General features: G+C 42.5%; 1 long non-coding RNA gene across 1 annotated transcript in view; it reads left to right on the top strand.

The window, feature by feature from the left end:
* Positions 1–23,081, top strand: part of LOC142603467 (uncharacterized) — a 99,801-nt gene that overhangs the window by 71,232 nt on the left and 5,488 nt on the right. The window lies entirely within an intron of this gene.

Below are 23,081 nucleotides of genomic sequence, written 5' to 3'. Positions count from 1 at the left end.
CATGACATCTTCAAACATCCAGCCTTCTCATTTATGTTGCCGAGAAGGTGTAGAGCTGAGTAGGCACCTAGGTGTACAAACTAAACTGGGCAGTTGTCTGAGATGAATTCTCCCTTGTTGCTGGGCAGAAGCTACACATCGCTGTTATGAGCAGGAATCTTTCTTGCTCGTTTTCCTTGGGGACTTTTTAGCATGTGGGTCTTGGAGACTGTAGAAGGTTTGTGCGCTAATACAGTGCTGTACCCTCTTATATGCTTTTGTGATGTTCCTCCTTCCGTGTGTCCTGCTAGTTGAATGAAGATTTCTACATCAGAGGATTGGTAAGAGAATGGATGTGTTCATTTTTGTGTTTCTTCAAGATAAATATGAAACCTTGTGTTCGTTGAGTGGGCCTGTGGTATGGCTGTTGCCCTGTTGCTTTTTTTGTATTGGAGCCAACACTGGGAGAGAAGTTGGGGGCACAGTTAGCCTTTGCCCTTGTGCCTAAACATCTGTGATGTCAGGATGCTTCTGCCTCGGTCCCTCGAAGCAGCCTGTCTCCAGGACCTGCCTTGGGCCTAGGATCTTCTCAAGCCCCTCTCTGGACACAGCTGCAAAACTGTGGCTGTGGAAAGAAATGATGGTAATGCAGTCTGAGTGTGGCTGGGCCTTTCAACTAGGCTTTGCTTCTAGAGTTACAAGAGAAGCTTGACCCTGAGATCATTAACTGAACACATCATATTAAAAGGAGAGCTGGCTGTGAATGTTTTGATGAAAATTTTCTCATTGGAAAATACTGACTCTATGCCTCTGTCTTACTGGAAATGTCCCAGTTTGGTCAAAATCCGTCAGAGACTTCTCAGGCACAAGATGGAAATTATTGTAAAAGCAAACAGTAATCAAGACATTAATTTTCAGACATGGGAAATTTGAGTTCAAGACCTTCGTGTTTTTAGAGCAGATATTTAATCTTTCTCTCCCAGATTCCTAGTCTGAGCAACTACTTTTGAAATAAAAGTGATGATCTGACTAAGTGTAATACACAGCAACAGTCAGTTTATCTAAGTGGTGTAGTTTATAACCCGGTCATGCATTTCAGAACTGACTAAAGGGGAATGATCTATCAGTAGCAATTTCTATGACACTTCAGAATCCATCTGAATCAAAGGATTCAAAATCAAAGGTCCAAGTTTCCCAGGTCTCACCTTGCCTTTTCCGCTGGTCTTTGCCAGCAGAATCAATAGAACCCATTGGGAAAGCAGATCTTTACCTCCATGTGGTGTTCATTACGTGTACACTATATATAACATTTATTAAAATAAATGCTTTTTGTTTAAATTTCTGAGTGGAAGAGTTAAGAGAGAGATTTAATGAAGTGTATGTACTTGGTGATTGGAACAAGATTTTTTTCCTTTTCTTTGGAGAAGAGTTAAATATTTTTCTTTCTCTTGGCTCTTGTGAGATTCTCTTCCAAGTATGGCAAAGAAACATTCTCTTCAATACTTTAGGTAGGCAAAGGCTTGAATAATACTCATAGCTAATATTTCTAAGGTATGTTTTACTAAAAAAAAACCAAAAAAAAAAACCAAAACAAAATTAAAAACATCCTCCTGTGCACCATGCATAAGCTTGCCTGGCTGCATTCTGTTCTCGTTTTAAGCCTGGCTTATGAAAGAACAAAAAAAAAGCATGCTCAGAAAGACCTCATGAGACACTGTTTTTTTTACTCACCTGTGACCTCTACTTCCACTTGTAGATATGCGACAATTGTAATTACCATTGCTGCTAAATTGCAGCATTGCTGGCAATGCATGGGGTCTATAGTATATTTGTACTTGTGGCTGTGACCTTTCAATAAAGGGCTGAACCTGAAGACCATTATCATCACAATCCATCCTGTATTAACCTCCCAATAAACCAGAGAGAAACTGTTTTGTCAGCCTGAGTTTATGCCTGCAGTGTTAGTTACTGAACCATTTAACTGCTTGCAAATGTCAGCAGTTCTAGCTTATCTGTTACAATGCTTCACTGAATTTCAAACTCCTGTCACGAAGTATGAAAATACTAATTTCTTTCCTATGTGAAGTAGGCCATCTGTGCATTGTTCAATGCAATACTATCTTCCCACTCTTTAGAATGCTTAAATAGTGTCATAGATGAGTCATAAAAGTGAGTTGGTCCACGGACACTGATTATATAAGGTGTATTAATATTCATGGTTTTCATAACATTGCTGCAGCCTAAAAAATGGCAATGCATGAATTTCAGTTCAGCTGTCAGTCAAGCAAATACTCTCATGCTGATGTAAAGATAAACTCATGTAAGATAGCAAACCGTGGAATGCAATTTTAAAAAGTCTGCTGAATTCACTTCTTGCATGGTGCTAGAGAAACTGAGTGACAGTGTACAGGCATGAGATCACTTAAAGATTGTAGATACAGGTGTGCTTACAGGGCAGACTGCTCTGCAGCCTGTTACGCAGGTCCGCAGGAGAGCACAGAGGTGCCTGAGCAAGGCATGGAAAGAGAACGGTCTCCCCTCAGGGGAACATCAAACCGGATGTAAGTGTTGAATGGTTGGTGACAAAGTGAGCAGCCAGCAGGAACAGCACTGAATAGGGGGCAGCTTTTGGGGAGCAGCTTCTAAGGAACCAAAGGGGCAACAATAACCACTGAGAAGCCAAGCTTCAGCTCAGGTACAGCCAAAGCTTTGTGGTCCAGTTCAGTTCTCTCCCAGCTTTGGGGATGGTCTATTCTGGATGCCAAAATAGACCTACCCCGTAGGCCTATCCTGGGGCTGGCTTTTGGTGCACTCCTGAGGGTTGTGGTAGGGCTGCAGTCTGGCAGTGCAGAGCTCCTTAGGTGGCTTCCAGCTTATATAGGGTTCTGTACTGCTGCGGGGACCAAAGCTAACTCATGGGAAGCTAGCTGAGAAAACTGCACTGCACCTTAGTCTGCAGGATGCACGTACCCCATGAAACCAATGCTGACCCAGCAGCAAGGGAGGTTGCTGTGCCCGGTTCAGAAACTTCTTCTATAGGTTTCTGTATCTGTAAAAAATTAACAGTGTGCTGATTCAGGGGCAGTCCTGTGGGATTGGGCCAGGTGCATGTAAAGAGCTGTGAATAAGCATAATGATGATAATGGATATTGTCACTCTGCTGTTGCCCTGAAGAAACGATGTGGAATGAAAGTGCAGCGTGAATTTTCCTGGAGGTAACATGAAGCTCATTGACTAAACTGCAGATGCAGCTCAATTTGAGCCTCATATGGCAAGGTGTTTTCTTTTGCATTCAAATCTTGCACTTATCACAGGTATTCAGTGCAATGTGATTCATTTCTCTCTTTCAATTACTTTAGTATTTTGCTTTTGTTCATAGATATCTACACATGTATTTTCTACATAATAGAAGAACATAGGTCATAATTGATCTTTTTTGCACGTGGAGCAAGGTGGTATATTTTTGGTTCCAAGTCAGTAAAGCTTTTTGTGTTCATAGTTTTAAAAAAATAATTATTAAAAAAAAAAAAAAGAAAGGAAAAGATGGTTATCCTTAAGTTACTGGATTGAGAACCAGGAAACTGAAACTGGTCCCTGACTTTGCCACTGTCATTGTGTGTGCCCGTGGGAAATCTTGTCAATTTTTATACCTCAGTTCTCCATCTGTAGCATGAGTATGTTGCTACCTCCTTTGTTTCTGTCCTGTATGTAAACTTGAATCTAAGTGTTCAGATTTAGATAGAGGTGACAGTCTAAAGTAGAAGTTCCAGAGGCTTCTTAAAGTAAATTGTATTCCTGTGTTTTCTTCATGCTAGGATATTCACAAACAGTTAGTGTGTATAAATAATGAGCCCAGCTAACAGCATCAAAGAATATATGGTATGTTGGCTCTTACTGCGAAGAGTAGAAGTGGTTTACTGAGGGGAAGGAAAGTGGGTAGAAGTGAGGCTTTATTGTCTCCTCCTGACTGAAGAGTCAGAATCCAGACCAGGCTGGTCTGATTCACAGCAGGAATTTGTTTCTTATGCATGGAACGTTGAGGAGTGACATGCACCTGTCTTCTATACTTGAAATGTGATTTAGGTCCTCTTAGAAAGTATCTGCATATGGAAAATACTTCTCACTAGTTACTGTCATCTCAAGCAAACAGTCTGACAGCTCCTTGACTACTGTCTCGTGAATGCTGTATCAAAGATGCCATCTGAGTACTCTGGATATTTATAACTTAAAGTTGGGCAAAATCATGAGAGATTTGATCTTGCCCAAGCTGGACTCCATTGGCTAGGGAGGTGTCGTTCCCAGTTCACCCAGAGGAAAAGCCACACAGAGTTTTATACGCTACAGTTGCATGTAGACTTTGTGCTCATTTTGCCTGAGGACAATTCAGTCTTAATCTCTTACTGTGTAAGCTCAAAATAAAAATAAGAGTTCTAAATACCAGGGCTTCTATTGCAAAGTCGCTGAGTGAAGGGCTGTCATGTTACATTAAGAGCACAGTTACTGCAACTGATTACTTCATATAGTATATTTGCCAGGCTGTCTCCTGTGTAATCATGAGGAATGCATTGACTTAAGAATAGCTGCACATAAATAAGTTGTGAAAAAGTCTGGGAGACAACTGAAAGTTCCTGCCGTGATTGGTAGCGTGGAGAAATACGCCAGAGCTACCAGAAGAAATATTATCTTTTCGTCACGTATTCCAGAAGATAGAGACCAGAATCCCAAGGATTCTTTAAAATATTTGGATATGAAATTGGCACAAGTAGTAACGTGCTAGTGCTTAAGCCAGGGTTAATACACTGAGTCTAGGCAAATACCAATCCATGGCATTGCCTGAAGCATATTGCTGTGTTTTGTTGTAGAAGTGAGTTAAGGAAATAGCTGTTGAGGCTTGCTGTGGTCATGAAACACTGAGTATTGCATGTTTGTCTCTTGAGACAACTCTTCAGAAGTCATCATCTACAAAATACTTATTCCCTGGTTCTCATACAGACCAAAGCACTCTGGCTTTGTCCAAAGCCCTGAAGTATAAATATACTTGCTGTCCGTTTCCTCTGATCTGGCTAGATAAAACCACCAATAATCTTTTCAGTGAACCTAAGCAATTTGGAATTGCATCAGGAGAAAGAGCAACAGCTACTTAACTTATATACGTAAATCAATGCCAAGGTGCTCAGACATGTAACTTTGAAACCCAGTGGCTGACATAAATTCTCCTATAGAATTTTGTCTTTAAAAATTCTTCTGATTTCTTTCTATCTGCCGTAATTAATTTTCTATCTTCTTTTTAGCCCACTGAGTCGTCTTACTGCTAAAATTTTCATTTCTCTCTCTTGTCACCTGTTAGCATTTCCATTTGTTAAAGGTTTTTAAGAGCAATTGGTTGAGTTGTTTCAGTAAAGATTGATTTTGCCAAAGATTTACTTAATTTTTTAGGGAAAAAAGTTTTCTATTAATGCAGTCATATTTCTGTCAAAAATGGAGAGGGGAAACACTCTCAAATTTTACATGTTTACTTTAAACAACTGTGGTTTGCAATGAAAACTTAGAACATTTCACAGGAAACCTTGTTTGTGTTTGGGAAATATTTAATAGAATTTTTTCTCCAGCTGTCTTTAATTTTGACTATTTCTAACTCCTTTCCACCTTGCACTGCTTGCAAATATTCAGTGTACGCCCTCCCTCCAGAAACGCTGAATGGTGACACGAGGGGTTTTAGCTATTTGTCAGAGGGAGGATCGTGGTGCAGTAGCACTGTTGCATTAGCAGTTACTCTTTTGGATCAGTACGGAGGATCAGAAAAGAGCTCTAGGCCTATTTCTAAGGGTGTGTTTTGTTCCAGATTAGCTGTGACCCAAAAGTTACCATATAATGACCTTGTGGTTGCCTATCTGTTAGGCTCGTAACAGTCATCGACCTCATAGCAACAATGTATGTTGCAGAGTTCTTCATCCAGAGGTGTCTAGACATCCCTTAGAGAAGCCTACTTGTTTTTATTTCTCGTCTGTACCGGGTAAAGCAGAGTTGCAGAGATGCTATATTTTGCCCTTTATCTCATGGTAGGTCAACAGCAGATGAGGAAACAAGAAAGAATCGGTATCTTCTCTGGTCTAGCAGCATGTGGGAGGTTCAAAACAGGGAAAAGAATGTGAGGTTATTGCAACGTGTAGATAAACTGTGGAATTACTGCTGTGGGATTGCAGATGCCAAAGATTTCCATGAAGAAATTTGTGGAAGAGACATTCATGCTACCTAGGCACCACTAAATGCCTCAACTAGGAAGTCTCTGAGCTGCAATCTGTGGAAGGCTATCTGGGGCTAGTACTTTCCTCCTTGCTTTCTTCCCTGTGTATCTGGTGTAGTCACTGTGAGAGGCAGCCACACTAGGGCCAGAGGGATATTTAGTCCAACTCGGTATGGCTGGACCTAGCATGTTCTCGGCTAGAAGATGAGAAATGAATTAGTTTGTAAGTGTAACTACCTGATCTCTAAAGACTGCCCCTCATAAAAAGGCCTGAGATGCATCATCACGTATGTCAGTGCCACACAGCATAGTTTCCTGTTGCTTGGGCAGTACCTGCTCCGTGGGCAAACATCAGGCTGCAGTTTTGAGTGCTGACAGTCTGGCACCTTTTGTGAACACTAAATTAATTTTTAAAGTGAAAAAGAGCTGAACCGTTGCCAAGAAGTTATGAGGCTGGGGAAGGTACGTGAGACTTGGGAGGAGGCTGCACAAAAAGAGCACTAAGTGAGAGATTCTTCCGCACAAGATCCGTGCTCTGAGCCATATGTAACTGCACTGAACTGGTACGTGTTAAATGATTGATGGGAGATGGAGGCTGTTTCCAAGCAGCACAGAGACCCCAGAGACTGGTAAATAATTAACACAATCCTGCTGTTAGTGGTATGACTCATTGCTTGCTGTCTGTTTTAATCACCTGCTCTAGGAGCCAGAAGAGGACTGGACAGTCTCTTAAACCTGGCTGGCAAGAAAAAAACAGCTAGGTTTTGAGCTCGCACTGCTACCTGGTCATTCCTTATCCACCTGGGTATAAAAGATACCAACAGCAATCACCTGTAGAGGGTAGCCTAGGCAAGGAGGACAAATTCTGTCCTTCTGTGTTGTTTGGCAATGGAGGACCTAGATCCACAAGTTATTTGTCTTGGTTCTCCTAGAAACCGGGAAAGCAGGAAGGTGACAGTTGACATGAAGCTCTCCAAACTTGTGTCTCAGAGCTGCTGCCGGCAGACACCAAGGGCTTCCCCATGCACAGAAGCTCAGGAAAGTGCTGTGACAGAGCCTTTCTGCCAAGGGAAAGCCCCTGGAATCACCAGCGCTGGGTATCTGGCTGCTACCTGTGGGTCAGTAGTGGCACTGGGAAAAACCTGATGCTTTATCTCTTCGTTCTGTCCGTTTAACCAGGCACAAAATATTCAAAAGTGAAGTCCTCAGTTTCCCTCCCCAGCACTGACGTTTAGAAAACCAGGAACCATTTCCAGCTGACATTTCCACTGGTAACGTCACTGTCAAAGTCTGTGCCAGTTCCACTGTCCAGTGTTCGGGCCAGCTGAAAGTTTCTTAGCAGCGTGTATAAAACCAAATTTTGTTGTAGCAACAGAATGGTGGTGCACGATGCCAAGACCAAGGAACAGGTTGCAGTGGTCCCTCTCTCATGTGCCAGTGTCTTTTGCTTGCCTGTTTCTGGGTGTCTGTCTTTGCTTACAAATGGGCATGGTGAACAAATGCAGGTCCTCAGCTCCTTGGAGGGAGGCTTGAGTGAGATTTTGATGCAAGTACCAACCATCACGTCATAGAGCAATATTGCAGAAGGTGAGTGGAACTGGTCAGCCTTTTTCCAGATCTGTCTGGAGCAGAGAAGAGGATATTGAGAAAGATGAAACTTGTTCCTCTGGATGCCGCTTTCTCCTACAGGGAGAGCACTGTAGACTGGGCAATATACCTTACAAGTGATTCAGCCAGAAATTGTGGAAAATAGCATAGCAGACTATACTTCAGCTTATTACGAGTATGGGAAAGCTAAGGCAGTATTTTGCAAGCAATTTCGCCTACATTCAGACTTCTAAATACAGATTTAAGCACAGACCCATTGACATGATTGTCATAGCTGTGTTTTAACCTGTGAAGAATTTGATCCACAGCTAACCACATATGCCTGAAAGCAGGATTTGATCTATTGCCTGAAATTCTTGAAAAAAGATGGTAAGAAATGCTTGTCATAATGCTGGGAGAACATAACTCTGCTGCTTTGTATTTTCTTGTAGTAGGGAAGCTTTCTTTAAAACAAAGGGATCAACTTCAGTGCTGTTGCAAACTTTTCTCTCCATTTTGAGAGTGCTTATTCAGGCATACAGCCAGAAGTTGCTTTGGATTAACTTTGACCTTAGATATATAACGGGTTAGTTAAGTGAGATAAAAGTAAAGAATAGTAACTTTGTCTAATATTTGTAGTGTCACAGCACTGAGAGACCAGACTCAAAACAGTCAAACAGAAGCCCAAGAACTCTATGACTTTATTTCTTCTATAGGTGCTTGGGCACTTTGGTTTGTTTTTTAGCTCATTGAAGTTGCTGTGTGAATAAGTTACTCTCAGAGTTTATTCTGCAGTAAACAGTAAAACTACAAAGAGCACCAAATTTGGGAGATAGCCTGTTATTTTACTGTGTAATAGAAAAGCAGTATTTGGGAGTATATGGTTGTTCAGCAGGCAGTGTACAGCACTGTGTAATGAGGTTAGGCTTAGTTATATTGATGACTGGTGATTAACATTCATATCACACATCTCCTTTTTGTGATAATACTATAGTTAAGACTGTGGAAGGGAATGGTGAGATAGGGCAGGAGAAAAGAGATCAGAGAAATAGAGAAGGAAGAAGAACAAGGACTGAATAAACCCGGGCGCGGGGGAAATGTTCAGGGAAAATAATGTCAGACACAATGCTCCTTGTTCCAAGGTTGTTACTTGAACGTGTCTTAGGGCTGCACTTAATGAACCCATGGTGGGAGGGTCTCTGAGGTCTTGGCAGATATTTTGTTCCCTTCTAGTACAGAAAGGTTTCCAAGTGGAAGAAAATTCCTAAAAGTCCAAACCCAGTAACTGACAGGTACGGCTGTAGCAGCTGTATCTTAATTGCTGAGATGCATTAAATCTTCCTTTTGATAATCAGACCTTTCAAATCAAGTATCCTGTCATCCTCCACTGGCTGCTTTGCCTGTTTTACTGATGGAGAATCTGGCAGCTGATGTATGAAAGGTCACAGTTTCATAGTTTTCAAACTGAGATGTTCAATTCAAAAATTCATTAAACCTACTACACCTGGGCCTTTCCAGGCCTGCCTAAGGCTTGCTGCCCTAATGTGTTCTCCGTCCCAAGCCCAGCCTTATATTCAGGTCTAACTTTCTTTTCTGGTGACTAGTCCTTGCCTGCCCAGGACTGTTATGAATCAGCTACTTGTGTGAGGTTTGGGACATATTTATACCTATCTGTTTTTGGGATCAGACTCTTGTTCGTATTTCCTAGTATTGGCTTCTGCAGCCTATAAGAGGGGGGTCAGAGTTAGTGGGTTTTTTAAAAAGTGCTGTTCTCTGTTGCCCTATTTTCCTTTTTTATCAAGAAGGTATTGTTTGTCTGCTTGCTAGCAGGAATGCCACCACTCCGCACCAATGTCCTGCCTCTGTTTTCACGTCCCAGACTGTTCCATGTTTATAATCACTCCTTATCACAGTAAGTATTTTTCTCTGATATATATCCACTTAACCAAAATTATCTCCCTGTGTTAGTCCTCCTTTCTTCTGCAAGAAATTTTCCTTCCTTCCTTAAGAAGTTGAAAACAAAAATCCTTTGAGGTCATTGAGGGACTGGATCATTCCCTAGATCAGCCTCCAGTATTATTAGTTAGATAATTTCAGTGACTACACTGTCTGTCCTTCATCCACAACAGTGTGTCACATGTTAGTTGTCTGTCTCTTCTTAAGTGAATTTAATAACTGTAATGTGCTTTCTCATTTGCTTTTAGACATTCAGATAAGCAATCTTACTGGTCATGAATTCTGCCCTTGTCATGTCCTTCTGACAGTACTTCCTGGGCCTCATCAGCCTAATGCTGTGGACAGTCTTGCAGAGTAGCTCAGCTGGGCTTTCACGTTTTCTGTTGTACTGCAGTTGTGCCTAGAAACCACACCTGTGATCCTGAATGTATTTATTGTAAGAGGCAGCCCTTGTTCTGCAGAGCTGGCAGTCTAAATAAGTGAGACAGATGACAATGAAAGGGAGGCACCAGCAGGCTGCGTGACTTGCTTGACCTCGTGTGGCTGGTGCGAAGTCCCAGAGGTCCCACGTGCAGGGCCTGTGACCAAGGTGGGAAAATAATCCAGCTGTCTGGGTCCCTGTCTCTTTGGAACATCTTCTAGACCAGTCAGTCTCCCAAAGTATCAGGTTGTCAGACCTTACAAATAGTCTAACAGTGCAGTGTGGCTGTAAATCAAAACACTGCAAATATCGTCAGCCCATGAAAAATTATTGGGAATACGTATATAATCTGTAGAGCCTTTGTGTCTTAAATGTGATTACTGGGGGTTTATACTGGCTTCTTTGAAGGGTAGCTGTGATTGAGAAATTGTGCAAATACCAGCAGTGATGCATCTACTTCTGTAAAGTACAAATCATTCCCAGAGGGAGTGGTTTCTGGGAAGGCAGCATAAAGTTTCAGAAAGATGCCTGTGGCAATGAAATAGCCTGTCTGGGGATCAGCCATGTTGCTCCTGTTAATTGATAGGGTTTCAGTGAGAATATTCTTTGGCCAAAGTAGGAAACACTTGGATCATCATTCTCTTTAGATTCCTGACTCTGTACCCAGCTATGCTGGGCAAGAGCGGGACTAAACAAGGACAGCTGGGAAAGGCAAAATCCACAAATGGATGGAACAGCTTCTTTTAGAAAGGGGAACCTGAGGAGGTTTCTGTTTCCATCACCTTTCCCTTTGCCTAGTTTACACATGAGGCTCAAAGTCTTGGTTTTATGAGAATGCGTAATATCAAGTGTATACTTCAGATACTGTGTTATTTATATTCACTTAGGTTCCTACCCCTAGAGACATGCTTTGAGATCATCTGCTGAGAAGATTAATTTACAAAATAACTCTTTCACAGTATCAACTAAGACATACCCAACACCTGATAGGGGATTGCGAGTTAAACTGTGAGGGTGGTTTTTCCTTTGTTGTTAGCATGATAGGGGAAAGGCTACTATGGTAAGGAAACAAAAGCAAGTTGGCCAGCAAGAGCTACAATATTGCTTTGGAGAAAGTTTTTGTAGATATTCGGCAATGTTTTGTTAGTGCACAAAGACAAAATACCTATCTTAAATGTAGTTAAAAGGCATGTTGTCACCATCCCCTTGATTTGGTATGCTATAAACCAGATCTAATACCAAACTAAGCATTTTCCAATAAGTACCTATCAAAGGCTGTGATAAAGGCAGTTGGCACAAGACAAATCTGGATTTAAGGTATTGTTACCTTGACACTGCAGTAAGAGGGGATGTGCGCAGTGCAAACTACAAGGATGCGCTCTTGTGGCAGAGAGGTGCTATACAGGGGATACCTGGAGTTGAAATCAGCTCCTGTTTGTTAGGAAATGAAATGCTTTCACACTCAAATAAGCTGACAAGATTATCAGCTATGCTAGAGAACTTTCACTGCAGCATTAATACATTGTATTAGTTCTCAGGTCTCTGGAACTTGTGTTTGCTCAGCTGGAGGGTGCATTGGTACTTCTGTTTTGCTGAACTTAGAGGCAGGTGCTATTCAGCATGCCTTGGTGTTTGCTTCCCTTGTCAAATATTCATAGCTGCCTCCCAGCCAGCTGTTTCTCCATGACTTACAGGAGGGGAGCTGTCAAAGGGCAAAAATCGGTGGAGACATAGCCAGCTGTCTCCCTGAGGCATGCTGCATGCTTTAGTGAGCTTGCAAACCATGAAACTCTGTCCCTGCTGCCTTTTCTATGCAGACAATAAAAAAGCTCCACAGCTGAGTCTATGCAGGATTGTCTCCCACCCCTGCCTTGCAATACTTTCAAGATTTATTGGGGAGAGTGCCAGAAGAGGATGGCATGGGAAATGGCCAGCGGCCAACACAGCTATGAAGTATTAATGACAACCACTGAGCAGCAAAATCAGAGTCATGGGGGAAAAACCTCATGACTAAGAACTGGCCAAAAACCACCACAGGCTGATTGTGGTGAGCCACTGAGAGACTCTGAGCCAGTGCTTTAAAGGTGCTTAGGTGCCTGCTGATATGGATGGAGTTCTGAACTTCTTCAGAAAAACCTATCTGGAGACTGTTTTCGGTCTGTCTTCATGGTCTTTGTTCCTCCTCTGTAGCTCACAGCTGATCATGGGCTTTTTTCTCCCACTGATTACCTACCTTGTGTGTTCAGAGATTATTTTTTTTTTTTTTTAGCTGTTTGCTAGTGTGTGATTGAAAAGTCTTTACCATGAGTCTCCCATCTCATCTCTGCTATTTAGGGGCCCCATGCTACAAATACATGTCTGTTAGAAGGGTTTCCTTATGGAGGAAGACAGGGATATTTGCAGACTGTTTTGGTCAGGTAGTACTGCCAAAAAATACTTGAAATGGTACATACTTAGGTCAGGGTGTGTTCCAAATGTTTCTTACCACATTCTGCAAAAAAAGCAGTAGTAAATTGGCAGCTAAGTCAGTAATGTAAAAGGTTAATATCAAACAAATGTGAAGAGCATTGTAGCAGTCTGCCAAGAAGCAGATGGCTTGATTATGAGTGTACGAAAGCCAACATCTGATGTACAGAGGAAAACATAGTCTGTAACAGTGCCTTACTTGTCATATAATCTCCTTTGGAAGATAAGCGGCTCTGCCTAGCTTCCAAGACACCCAAAGGTACCCTTGCAAAGTTAGTCAGAGCAGGACGTTCCAGGACATGCGATCAGGAAGCATCATCCCAAAGTGTCAGATGGGTTGAGAATGACCCAATGCAGCCAGTGCAGAGGAGGGAGCTTCCAGTGGTTGTTGGACTTGTTCCTCCACGGAGCTGGGCACCCTTTCACTTGTGTGGTCCCCAGCGTTCATGTGGACAACCAAGTGCTAGTGAGTACAAGGGTCTGGGCTGTGACTAACACTGAGGCATTTGGATAAAGGGCCCAGAAGGGGTAGAAGTGCTGCTGGAGGTTGAGTAACTAACTGAAGTAGGTGATGTTGAAGATCCAAGTTTAACAGCTAACGTGGAGCATTAATATAAAGCCTTTTTTATTTTGAGCATTTAATGTGTTAAAATATATAAGATTGGGACGTAGGGTTGATCAGGGCAGATTTGAACAGTTTCCAGGGTGCCTAGTTGAAGATGGGTTAGGAAAAGTGAAATAAATGGAATATTAAAAGAGGGAAGAAGTCATGGATAATTTCTATCGCTGCTTCTCCAAACAGTGAGTTTTTCCCCTGTGAAAATGTGGCAGTTTAATCAAATGGAATAGATTAGCTTCGGAAGGTTAATGTGAACATATTTTCCTTTTACAACATGAAATTGTAACCATTGCCAATGGAGCTGCACTGGAAGCTGTACATCAAACTGTGTCCTGTGCTGCGCTCAGATGGTAAAACTCTTCACCATGACTCTATGTGGCTACCATACAAAATTAATTCCCTGGTCCACATAAGTCTGAGCCGAAGCAAATATTGGCAAACAGATGAAGGCTGTATGAACCTCAGGAAAAAAGATTTCTAGATGCAGTTGTCTAGAAGTAGTACTCTTTGAACTTTATAGTTCAGTTTAGTTCAAGATGGATTGCATGAACTAACACATCAGCTTGGTAGGAGAAGAGAACAACTCTTCTGTAGCAACTCATAAGGGATTATCCTTGAAGGTCCAGATTTTTACTCTCCGCTGCGTGAATACCGACCCCTAGTAGGTGCAGTGATTTGATAAGAATGTTCTAGGTTTACCCGATTGTCACTGACTTCTTGTGTGGAGATACCTGCCAAAGAGCATGGTGTTTGTACAGCCTTCTGAGAACCAACCATGACGTCTTAAGAATATTAAGACTTATTTTGTCTGTTCCTCCTCCAAAAGATTTTCATATGTTATTTCCTTTTTGTACTCAGGTTTTACAGATTTTTCAGAACGTGTCACATTTCCAGACCAAACTGGATTTGGAGAACAAAAAAAATCCTTTAATTAATGAGCTAAATCCACTGTCTGCCCGTGTCTCCCGTTGAAGGGGCACCTCCCTGGCTTTCAAGGCCAGCTTCAGCTTCCTGGGAGCTACTGAGTGGCTGGGAGAGAGGTTCTGGCTATGGCTGACTCAGCTGCAGTCAGCAGGCCACAGCTGGTGATTTTTTTTGAAAACTGTTCCTCTCACGCCATCTTCTGGTCAGCTCTTTAGGATTAACTGTATCTGGGGCTGAGAGATCCTCCTCCTAACCCTTCCCTGGTCTGCTGCCCAGGGGAGGTGAATCAAGGTGGTAGGATGTCCTTGTTTGGTGAATGCAATGCAGTGCTCTTTCCTTCTTGTTCCTGTTGCTTTCCCCTGGCTTAGGATGAACAGCAAATGTGATGCAGATGGCACTTGCTGATGAGTAAGTGTGTTGAAGCAAGCTGTTTGTATTAAACATAAAGTCTGCTCACGGATACAAAAGTCACAGAAAATACTATGAGCTCCATCCCTATCTAGATAGAAGCTCTACATGTGCTGGATAGTGTCTTTTTTGAGGCAAGCTTTTCTGTAAATGGTGACAAATATTAGCAGCAAGGAGTTTATCGAGGTAATTTCTCCATAATTGCTCTCACGGAAGTGCTATGGAGCTTCCTGTGGCTCAGCTCTTGGATGCAGCCTGTTGGATTAGACTGGTGTCTAGAAGGAGCATCTTGCGCTGGTGGGAGAGAAGAGTTGAAAGTAGGTGCCCCTCTTTGGAAGGGTGCACATCGTACCTTTGGGGACTGATGAGTAGTGAGCCTACAACTGATTAAACCAACGAAAGTAGAACTAAAGATCTGTAATTAGTAGAACTAGCTACCAATTATTATGAGAAAAAAAACCCAGAAGTTCTAGGTTCCTTGCCTTGATAAGTACATGCTTCTTTTTATTCTAAAAAGAATAACGTTACCCAACTACATTTCTACAAATGTAAGTACTAAGCAGAAGTTCTGTTGATCACTGACTTCTTTTGCTCATTTAATCAATGTATCTATGCATCACTTAATAGAGATGAAATTGTGTTTCCTCAGCTGATTTTGAAATTGCCCCAGACAGTGATAGTCTCAGAACTTGTGCTCTTAACTTTTTGTTACAGAAAGAGACTGTCTTCTACAGCTAAATAGAGATAGTAAATTTGAAATGCAATCACTTTTGGAAAAAAAAGTTAGAGGAGTTCTTGGTACTACACATCCCCCCTGCACCCAGCTGCTTTAATTGGATTATCATCACATTTTCCTTTTTTTTTTTTTTAAATATTTTTCTCTTCTGTGTGGTGTGTGAAAAACCCACGCAAACAAGAGGAAACTGATTGACAGTCTTGGGGAAACAGTGAAACTGCAAAATGCTGCCAGGCACACAGAGCAAACTATCTGAAATAACAGGAAACACGGAATTATTTTTAGGCTATATATGTTGTAATAGGAGCCAAAAGGATTCTGACAGATGTGTGTTTTTTGAAACAAGAAGATGCTGTCCCCGTCACAGATAAGGTTCTACTTCTTGATGAAAGGTTGAATTTAAAAGCCGTTTCTCATGACTGATGTGGTCCATTGGAAATTTCCAAACATCAGAGTGTGATGCAGCCTCCCAAAGTCTTTATTTAGAAGATGTAGCTGTCTTTTGGCTCTTTCTCTGGATGGGGACTGTAAGGCAGAGTTCTGCAGCTGAAACAATGTAGAATTCACTGCCTCTGGGGACATCACCCTTTCAAAGTGATCCTCGTGCTTCTGGTGGACTGCAAAGTTTTTGTAAACAACCTCCAAAGGGATTTAAAACAAACAAAAACCCCCCAAAACCACCAGATGCTGACTAACTGGGCCAGCTGAGAGCTGGGTCTGTAGTAGCTGCAGACTTGAGTCTCTCTCAGCTGTAGCAGGACCAACAGGACTGGCAGATTGCGAAGGTGGCCAGAGGCACGACCAGTGAGAGCCAGTCCAAAAAGCTCAGTGCTGTATCCCTGTCACCAGCTGCTCCCCAGCAGCTGTACCCAGCACTGAGGAACTGCTGCAGGATCCGTTCAGGAGCACTCTGGATCTGGGTGACCCTTCTTATCTGATGAAGGTAGAAGAGACATTGGACCTGAGCTGCAGCTCTGCGGCTTATGACTTTTGTTATGCAGGTACCGTTCTGGTATCCTGGTGTGAAGAAAACTTCAGAAACCCAGCTTCAGGATATGTATTCTTAGCTAAATCCCATCTGAGCTGTCTTAGCTGCAAAATACGAATTAGAAATTCAGACAGATGGGAACCCCTCAAAAAATGTACTCTATTTTGTCTCCCAAAAGGATTTTGACAAGTTATTTAAAGCTATGCATCCTACTACCATCTCTGGTCTTTGAGGCGTAATTCAAAATGAACTCATTAGGGGTTTGTGTTTCAGCGTGGGAAATGCAGAGTTACCTTGTTGCATTTCTAGTGGCAACAGCAGCAGCAGATAGCAATGAGCAGGTGAAAAGCTGTGATTTAGGTCAAGAAGAATTCGCTGTGTAGTCCCCATAATAGGCTATAAGCATGTGATGACTACGTTTAAGTGTGAAAAAATATCTCTGTAGCTCCTCTAATGCATATATAGCACCCAGCATTACTGCTTGGTATGTGGCTGCCTGGAGTTAACTTTCAGAGGAGACTTGGCAGTTGCGTTTTGCACTGTGAAGTTCTCCATGTAATGGTACAGGCATCAGGAGGAGTGATTGCTTTTGTACGGGTATCCGCAGCTGCTAAAACCCCCTGCATCTCCAGAATGCAGGACATACATGAAATCCAAGCATTGGATTCAGAAAGGAGACTTGTGGATGAGTAAGTCTGAAGTTCAAGCATTTGCCTCATGGAAGGTTAACAAAGCATTTAAAAGGCGATGGGGTTTTTAATTGGAGCCAACAACAAAAGCTCAAAACCCCCTGAGAAATGCGTGCAGGCTTGTCTTCCACGTAGTCCTTCCCCTGAAGCAGGGCAGGGAGAGGCTGACCTAGGAGATTTGTTTCTCCTGGACGTGCAGTAAAGTTAGGCATTCAGAGAGATTTTGTGTGGCTCCTGGGAATGTTTCTAACCTATCCCAGAAAGCAGGGCAGGAGCCTGATGACTGTAGCTAGCTGCACCCTTTAAACAAGAATTCAGTTCTTTGCTGCTTGAGGAGCTCTACAGTTGTTTGCACCTGCAGCAGAGTGAGCAGGGGCAATGCCACTGAAAAAGAACATGGACACTAGAGACCCGGCTTGTGTTAAATGACGGCCTGCAGCTTAGCGTAGTGGCAAAATAGGGCGTTTTGATTGTGTTACTGAGGCCATTCTGGGAGATGCTGTTTTGGCTGCTGCTGAACTGGGGGAAGAGCTTACTGTCTTTGGCTACCCTTCTCCCATCCCTCATGGTATGTTGTGCTTTGCCAATGTAACTGCACACATAGTCACTCCCTAACCTAGTTCTGTCAGGATGATGCAGGTTAGATTAATTTTATTATTTTTTTTTAATATGGAAAAAGTAGCCTCAAGGCCAGGTTCCCTCACTCAACTTCTATTACAATAATAGCATGCGATATTCATATTATGCTCTGCTCAAGTGTGTGTGATCAGCTCCTGATTGGACTTAATGCCTCTGTAAATACAAGAAACGCAGAACAAAAAGCACGAGATTTTATAAGCAAACACTGCCTCAGAAATCTGGCTGATTCCTGGAAGAGTTAACTCATTTAGAAACCTTTTAGTGGGCCATATCGATTACATGGATGTGTTCAGAGCAGCTGTGGATATTGTAGTAACAATGAACTGAGGCAGTTTATCAGTGCATCAGTTATTTTACTGGTATAAAAAGGAGCTTTAATTGGGCTAATGATGATGGGCTCAATCTTATGTTGAAGCTGTCTGGCTATCACAAAATTATCTCTCAGTGAGCTCATCTGTTTTGCAAGGAAGAAACTCATAATCTCATAGGATGGAAGATGTGCTGGCTATTTATAGTCACTGATTTTATTTGTAAGGAATATCATGTCTTCACAAGTGCAGTGGCACTAATCTCCCTGGCAAAGCATTTATCCTAATCTAAAGGGAGCTGTTTGCTACAAAGCCAGCCGTGTACTTTAAAGGGCCATTGAACAAATTTGCAACACTGGCGCTCATTTGCCTGTAAAAGCAGCAGGTGAATCAGTGTGTCCTGAATGCACAGCAGTGCGAGAGCCAGCCTGCTCTCTGAAAATGAGATGGTGAGACAGAGAAGACAATCTTCCTACCCAAAATGGCTGCAACTAGCAGAGATGAATGTAGGCAGCAGTATATGGGCAGCTGAGAACGGACTGCAGCTGTGGGTTTAACAGTTCTCAGTTAAAAAGTAGGCTGCTGTTGTTACACCAAGGACAGCGGAAGTTTACTACTTCTTGCGTATTTCCTACTGTATTCCAAATTAGATAGTCTGGGGTAGCTTTTAGTACTAAGTTGTATGTATTTGCTTTTGGCACCTGCTCCCAAGGGATGAAAATGCCTTTCTGGTTATATTTGTAGAGATCACTGAGGACCATGGAAGCTAGCTGGAGGACATTGCCAGGAGATCAAACATGCTCGCAGCTGAATGAGTTAATCAGAAAGCAAGGGAGGAGTGGAGTTCCTGCAGTCTTCAGGGCTGAGAGGAGCAGCAAACCAGCAGACGTCACTGCTAGGATGGAGGAAGGAGACCATGGAGGTGAGACCTGCTCATTCTAGAGTTTTGTTAGCAATTTCACAGGCACTGAGTCTCCAACAGGATGTGGAGCCAACCCTGTAAGGACAGGTTGTGGGTGCAGGGAACAGCACCAGGGCTCTGAATGGAGGGAGTCTGGGCTGACAGCAAGTGTCCTCCACTTGCTTTCAGCCTGGTCTGCTGAGGCCTTCCCCTTCTGGTCGTGGGCTCAGTGATTTGTACAAAGGCAAGCAGATTCGTACGGGAGGTATGTGCAGAATAAACTAGGACTGCATCAGTTGCAAAGGGCAGATGTAATAGTGTTCCTTTAAATCATAATCCTTCATGTAATATCACACTTAGTTGTCATAGAAACCATGGCATCACTAAGACTTACAGCTCTTGATCCAGCAAAACAGTTGAGCATTTGCTTTTTAATATAGAGTATGTGCTTAAATTCCAATTATTTCTATGGCACTGCTTGTATGCCTAGAACAAAGCCGACGCTTTAATTTTGTCCGAGATGAGAGTGATGTGGCCCAGTAAAACCTTCTGGTTGCTGTAGTTAAGCCAGCGTGTATGTTTCACAATCATCAAAATTACCAGTACAAAAATGGTCTAAAGAGAGTCCAAACAGAAGTTTCAGGGTTTGAAAAAATGTTACTGGCTAATCTCCTTGCCTGGAGAGGAATGTATAAGCCTTTGTATAACTGCAAAGATAAATCAATGTGTATGCTGTTGATTTTGCTGATTCTAGAGTACCTGGACAAAAAGACAGAACCTCATCTGTAAAAACACTTTATTAAATAACGTGATCGATGTAAAGAATTAATAAGAATTTATGGTCTTGCCATATTTGCTTACAAGGCCAACAGCCACACAGAGCGATAGTTCCCCAGATTAGTTGTTTGGGTTAATATTAGGGTATAAATTTAATTAATTTAAGCCCAGGTCAGCTGTCAAGAAGTTGAGAATGAGACAGGGAAAGGGGACAGTCAACCACTTCTCTCATAGGCTTACAGGGCTCGTGGTCAATTTTGCACAGCTCATCTGAGTCTAAGAACTCGTACCGTTTTCAGTGTGTTCCCTGCAGTCCATCGCAGGCAGTGGATGAAACAGGATTGACTGTCCCCAGTGCTTGGGGGGGGATCTGAAAAGGATTTCAGAGCACAGAAAAGGACCTCTGCTGCCTTTTATCAGTGTCCCTTCATTTATCTTTAGGGCTGTAGACATTACAGGGGCTTTTTTCTCCGTTCAAGCACACAAACTATTAAAGCCCTCCATCCCCGGTGAGCCTGTACCTGCTTCTCCTCCCACGTCAGTGCAGTCAGGCAGGCTGCACCGAGGGGAACCGCCTGGCCCGGGAGAGCCCTGGAGCTGCGAGGACCAAAGTCCCTTCGGGGAACACACGTTTTCACTCCCCTTCCTGCAGCAAACTCGCTCGGCGCTAGGTGGTAGCGTGTGCTCACTGAAAAATGCCGGGGTTGCTAACAGGACCTGGCAGGAATCCTCGCTGAGCCCGGCCTCGTCAGGGCTGTTAATGCTGTCAGGACTGCAGCAGGAATTAAAACTGGATTACCGGTGTGGCAAGACTTTGCTCTTTGAAACATCTGGGCCAGAGGAGGTTTCTAAGCAGTCTCTAATTAACACTTCTTTCCTACAGCTCACCTTGTCCAGCTTGCCTTGCCACCATCAAATCACAGCCTTTTCCCTTGGCCTTCCCTGTTGTGCCCACCTTCGGCCACCCTTGCTTCCCCTTGGTGGCCACTCTTGGCAGCTCTTCTGCACTACAGCGTTGCTTCCTCGAAGATTTCTAGTCTCTTGCGTCATGGTGGCAGGAAGCTTTGGGCCAACACTCAGGTTATGTTTTCTTCTTCCTGGCTTAATTTAATTTTTCTTGCTTAATTCCCCAGCTTCCTCTGTATATCAATGCTAAATAGTCCCTCTCTACTTAGTGCTCGCAGCCTGCAGATTTTAGCAACCAGAACACAAAGGCAGGGCTGTGCAACTACCTGTGCTGTTGGTTATGTGATACAACTGTGTGCTAATACAGGGAGGGGATGATAAAGATCCTTTAACTCCTTCCCTCCAGCCCTGTTTGGGCTAGTGGGAAGCTAGTGTATCCCTTTTTAACTATAAACTTTAGCTTGTGTATAATACTTTAGTTATAGTGTTTTTTGAGACTGGTTCTTCAAGCCAGATAAATCTTCTTCAGGCAGGTAGGAGACAAGTTAAGACTCTTGTCTAGAGAAGAAATCACCCTGGTGAGCATATTGCCACCCTCTGTATTCTTGCATGTGTCACACAGATGCTGTGTTGTTCTGAGGTTACGCTGTGTTGTGCCTGAAGCTAAAGTGAGTACAAGTCAGATCTAGGATTGCGAGGTGTAAAGGAGGATCCTAATGGACATTGGCTGTATCTGAGAAGCTAGCTCTGGTGTTCAGTGCTTTTAAGTCCTACTTCAGAAGTCTGTCCTCCAAGTCCCACACTTTGATAATTTCTGGTAATTTTCTGCCAAGATCACAGTTGCAGTGTTGTAGGTGCAGTTTTGCCTCCTGTGTTTACCAAGGAGCTTTCCTTTCCTTATGCAATGATACTGGCAAACGTCACTTAATGTTATACTGACCTTGCTCTTAACTGCTTCTTGAACTTGTTGGACTGTTTCAACTTGATAGAAACATAGAATAAAGTATTACGTTCCACAAATTTTCTGAAAATCAGTGACTAACTAGAGGAAAGAATGTGTTCTCCCTTTTGGAAATATCAAATTGATAAGACCCCTGGTCTTACCCTGTCCACAAACCAAAGCTCATACAGAGAACATACTGGACAAAAAGATGGAATCTTATCTATAAAAATGTTTTGTTAAATAAACAGATCGAAGTAAAGAATACAATAGAATATACCAGGCAGAGAATAAATTCTGAAACCAGCCACAGCATCTGCTCTGTCTCCTCTAGCCAAAACAGGTGGTGAATGTGGGTGGAAATACAGAGAATCCTGTGGAAAGAAAGAAGTGTGAAGACATGGGAAGGAACTGGGAAAGGGTGAGGGGATTTATAGCACAAAGCAAGTGAGATGCAGTGTGACAGTGGAATAAAAACATGATCTATAGGAAACCAGGATTCACTAGGTTCGTGGCTTATAGATCAAGGGGTTGGGGTTTTTTTTACCGTTTCTGATTTTCTGCACCTCTTGAAATTATTTTCTTGTCCTCATTCAAAACGCCTTTCTGTGTCATCTGATAATTTCATCAGTTATAGTCTTTTCTAGATCACTGTGAAAGTCTTGAGATCCACTCTAACATGGCACTACCATGATCCATTTTAAACACACTAAGTACCTTTTCCTGCTCAGTAATTTGCTATTTTTATTCCTTGTTCACAATTCTCTAGCCAGTTCTCAAGCTATGTTGGTGATGTTATGTCAAGAGATGTGAATTAATGTTATATTCAGACTTCTGTGATTCAGTTTTTCAAATGTTTGTTTGAAGCCAAGTATATTCGTTCAGCTACTTCTCTTTTACTCACTCATGTTGTAAATCTATAGGAGGATCCCTTCCTTATCAACTTGAGGGCAAACATAACTGCTTGCAAGTCTGTTCATCTGTTTTAGTGGCTTTTTGTGCTTAGAACTTGTTCCTAGCAGGAACAGAATCACATTTACAGAATGCTAATTGCTGGGATCATTCTTTCCTGAGATTTGGTCTCGCATTTGATTCTCTGAGACTGCTGTTTTCTGTGGCTTTTTCTCAGGCAACTCTTCATATTTCAAGTCGTCTGTATAGTAGAAAAAGCTTTATCTTTTCTGTCCTTTCACCCATAAAGATACATGGGTTAATTTTCCAAATGTACTTCACTTTTTTTCAGTGCCGTATCAAACTCAATTTTGTGTGTTTGGTATTTAAAAGTTACTAGATGCAGACTATGTAAAATATCCATACCAGAGCTGGGTAGACCTTGACTTGGACCCCTGTGACCTTGAAAATCATTAACCTAGCTCACCAATATTTTAATTCTTCTGAGTACTGTGTGATCTTGGTAAAGCATAGCCTGTCCTGTTGTGGTGGTAGTGAGAGGAGGAAAAAAAAAAACCTGCTTATGATGTGCACTAGGGAGCAGTTTAAGATCTGAGATTAACTGATTCCCATAAAACCTTCAGCATCAGCTCAAATGGATGTGCCACCTCTCATGCTGCTTCTCCAGGGACCACGGGCCCC

This window comes from Balearica regulorum, chromosome 12 (genome assembly GCF_011004875.1).
Source record: "Balearica regulorum gibbericeps isolate bBalReg1 chromosome 12, bBalReg1.pri, whole genome shotgun sequence".
Lineage (NCBI taxonomy): Eukaryota > Metazoa > Chordata > Aves > Gruiformes > Gruidae > Balearica > Balearica regulorum.
This window is presented reverse-complemented; position numbering and strand designations above follow the sequence as displayed.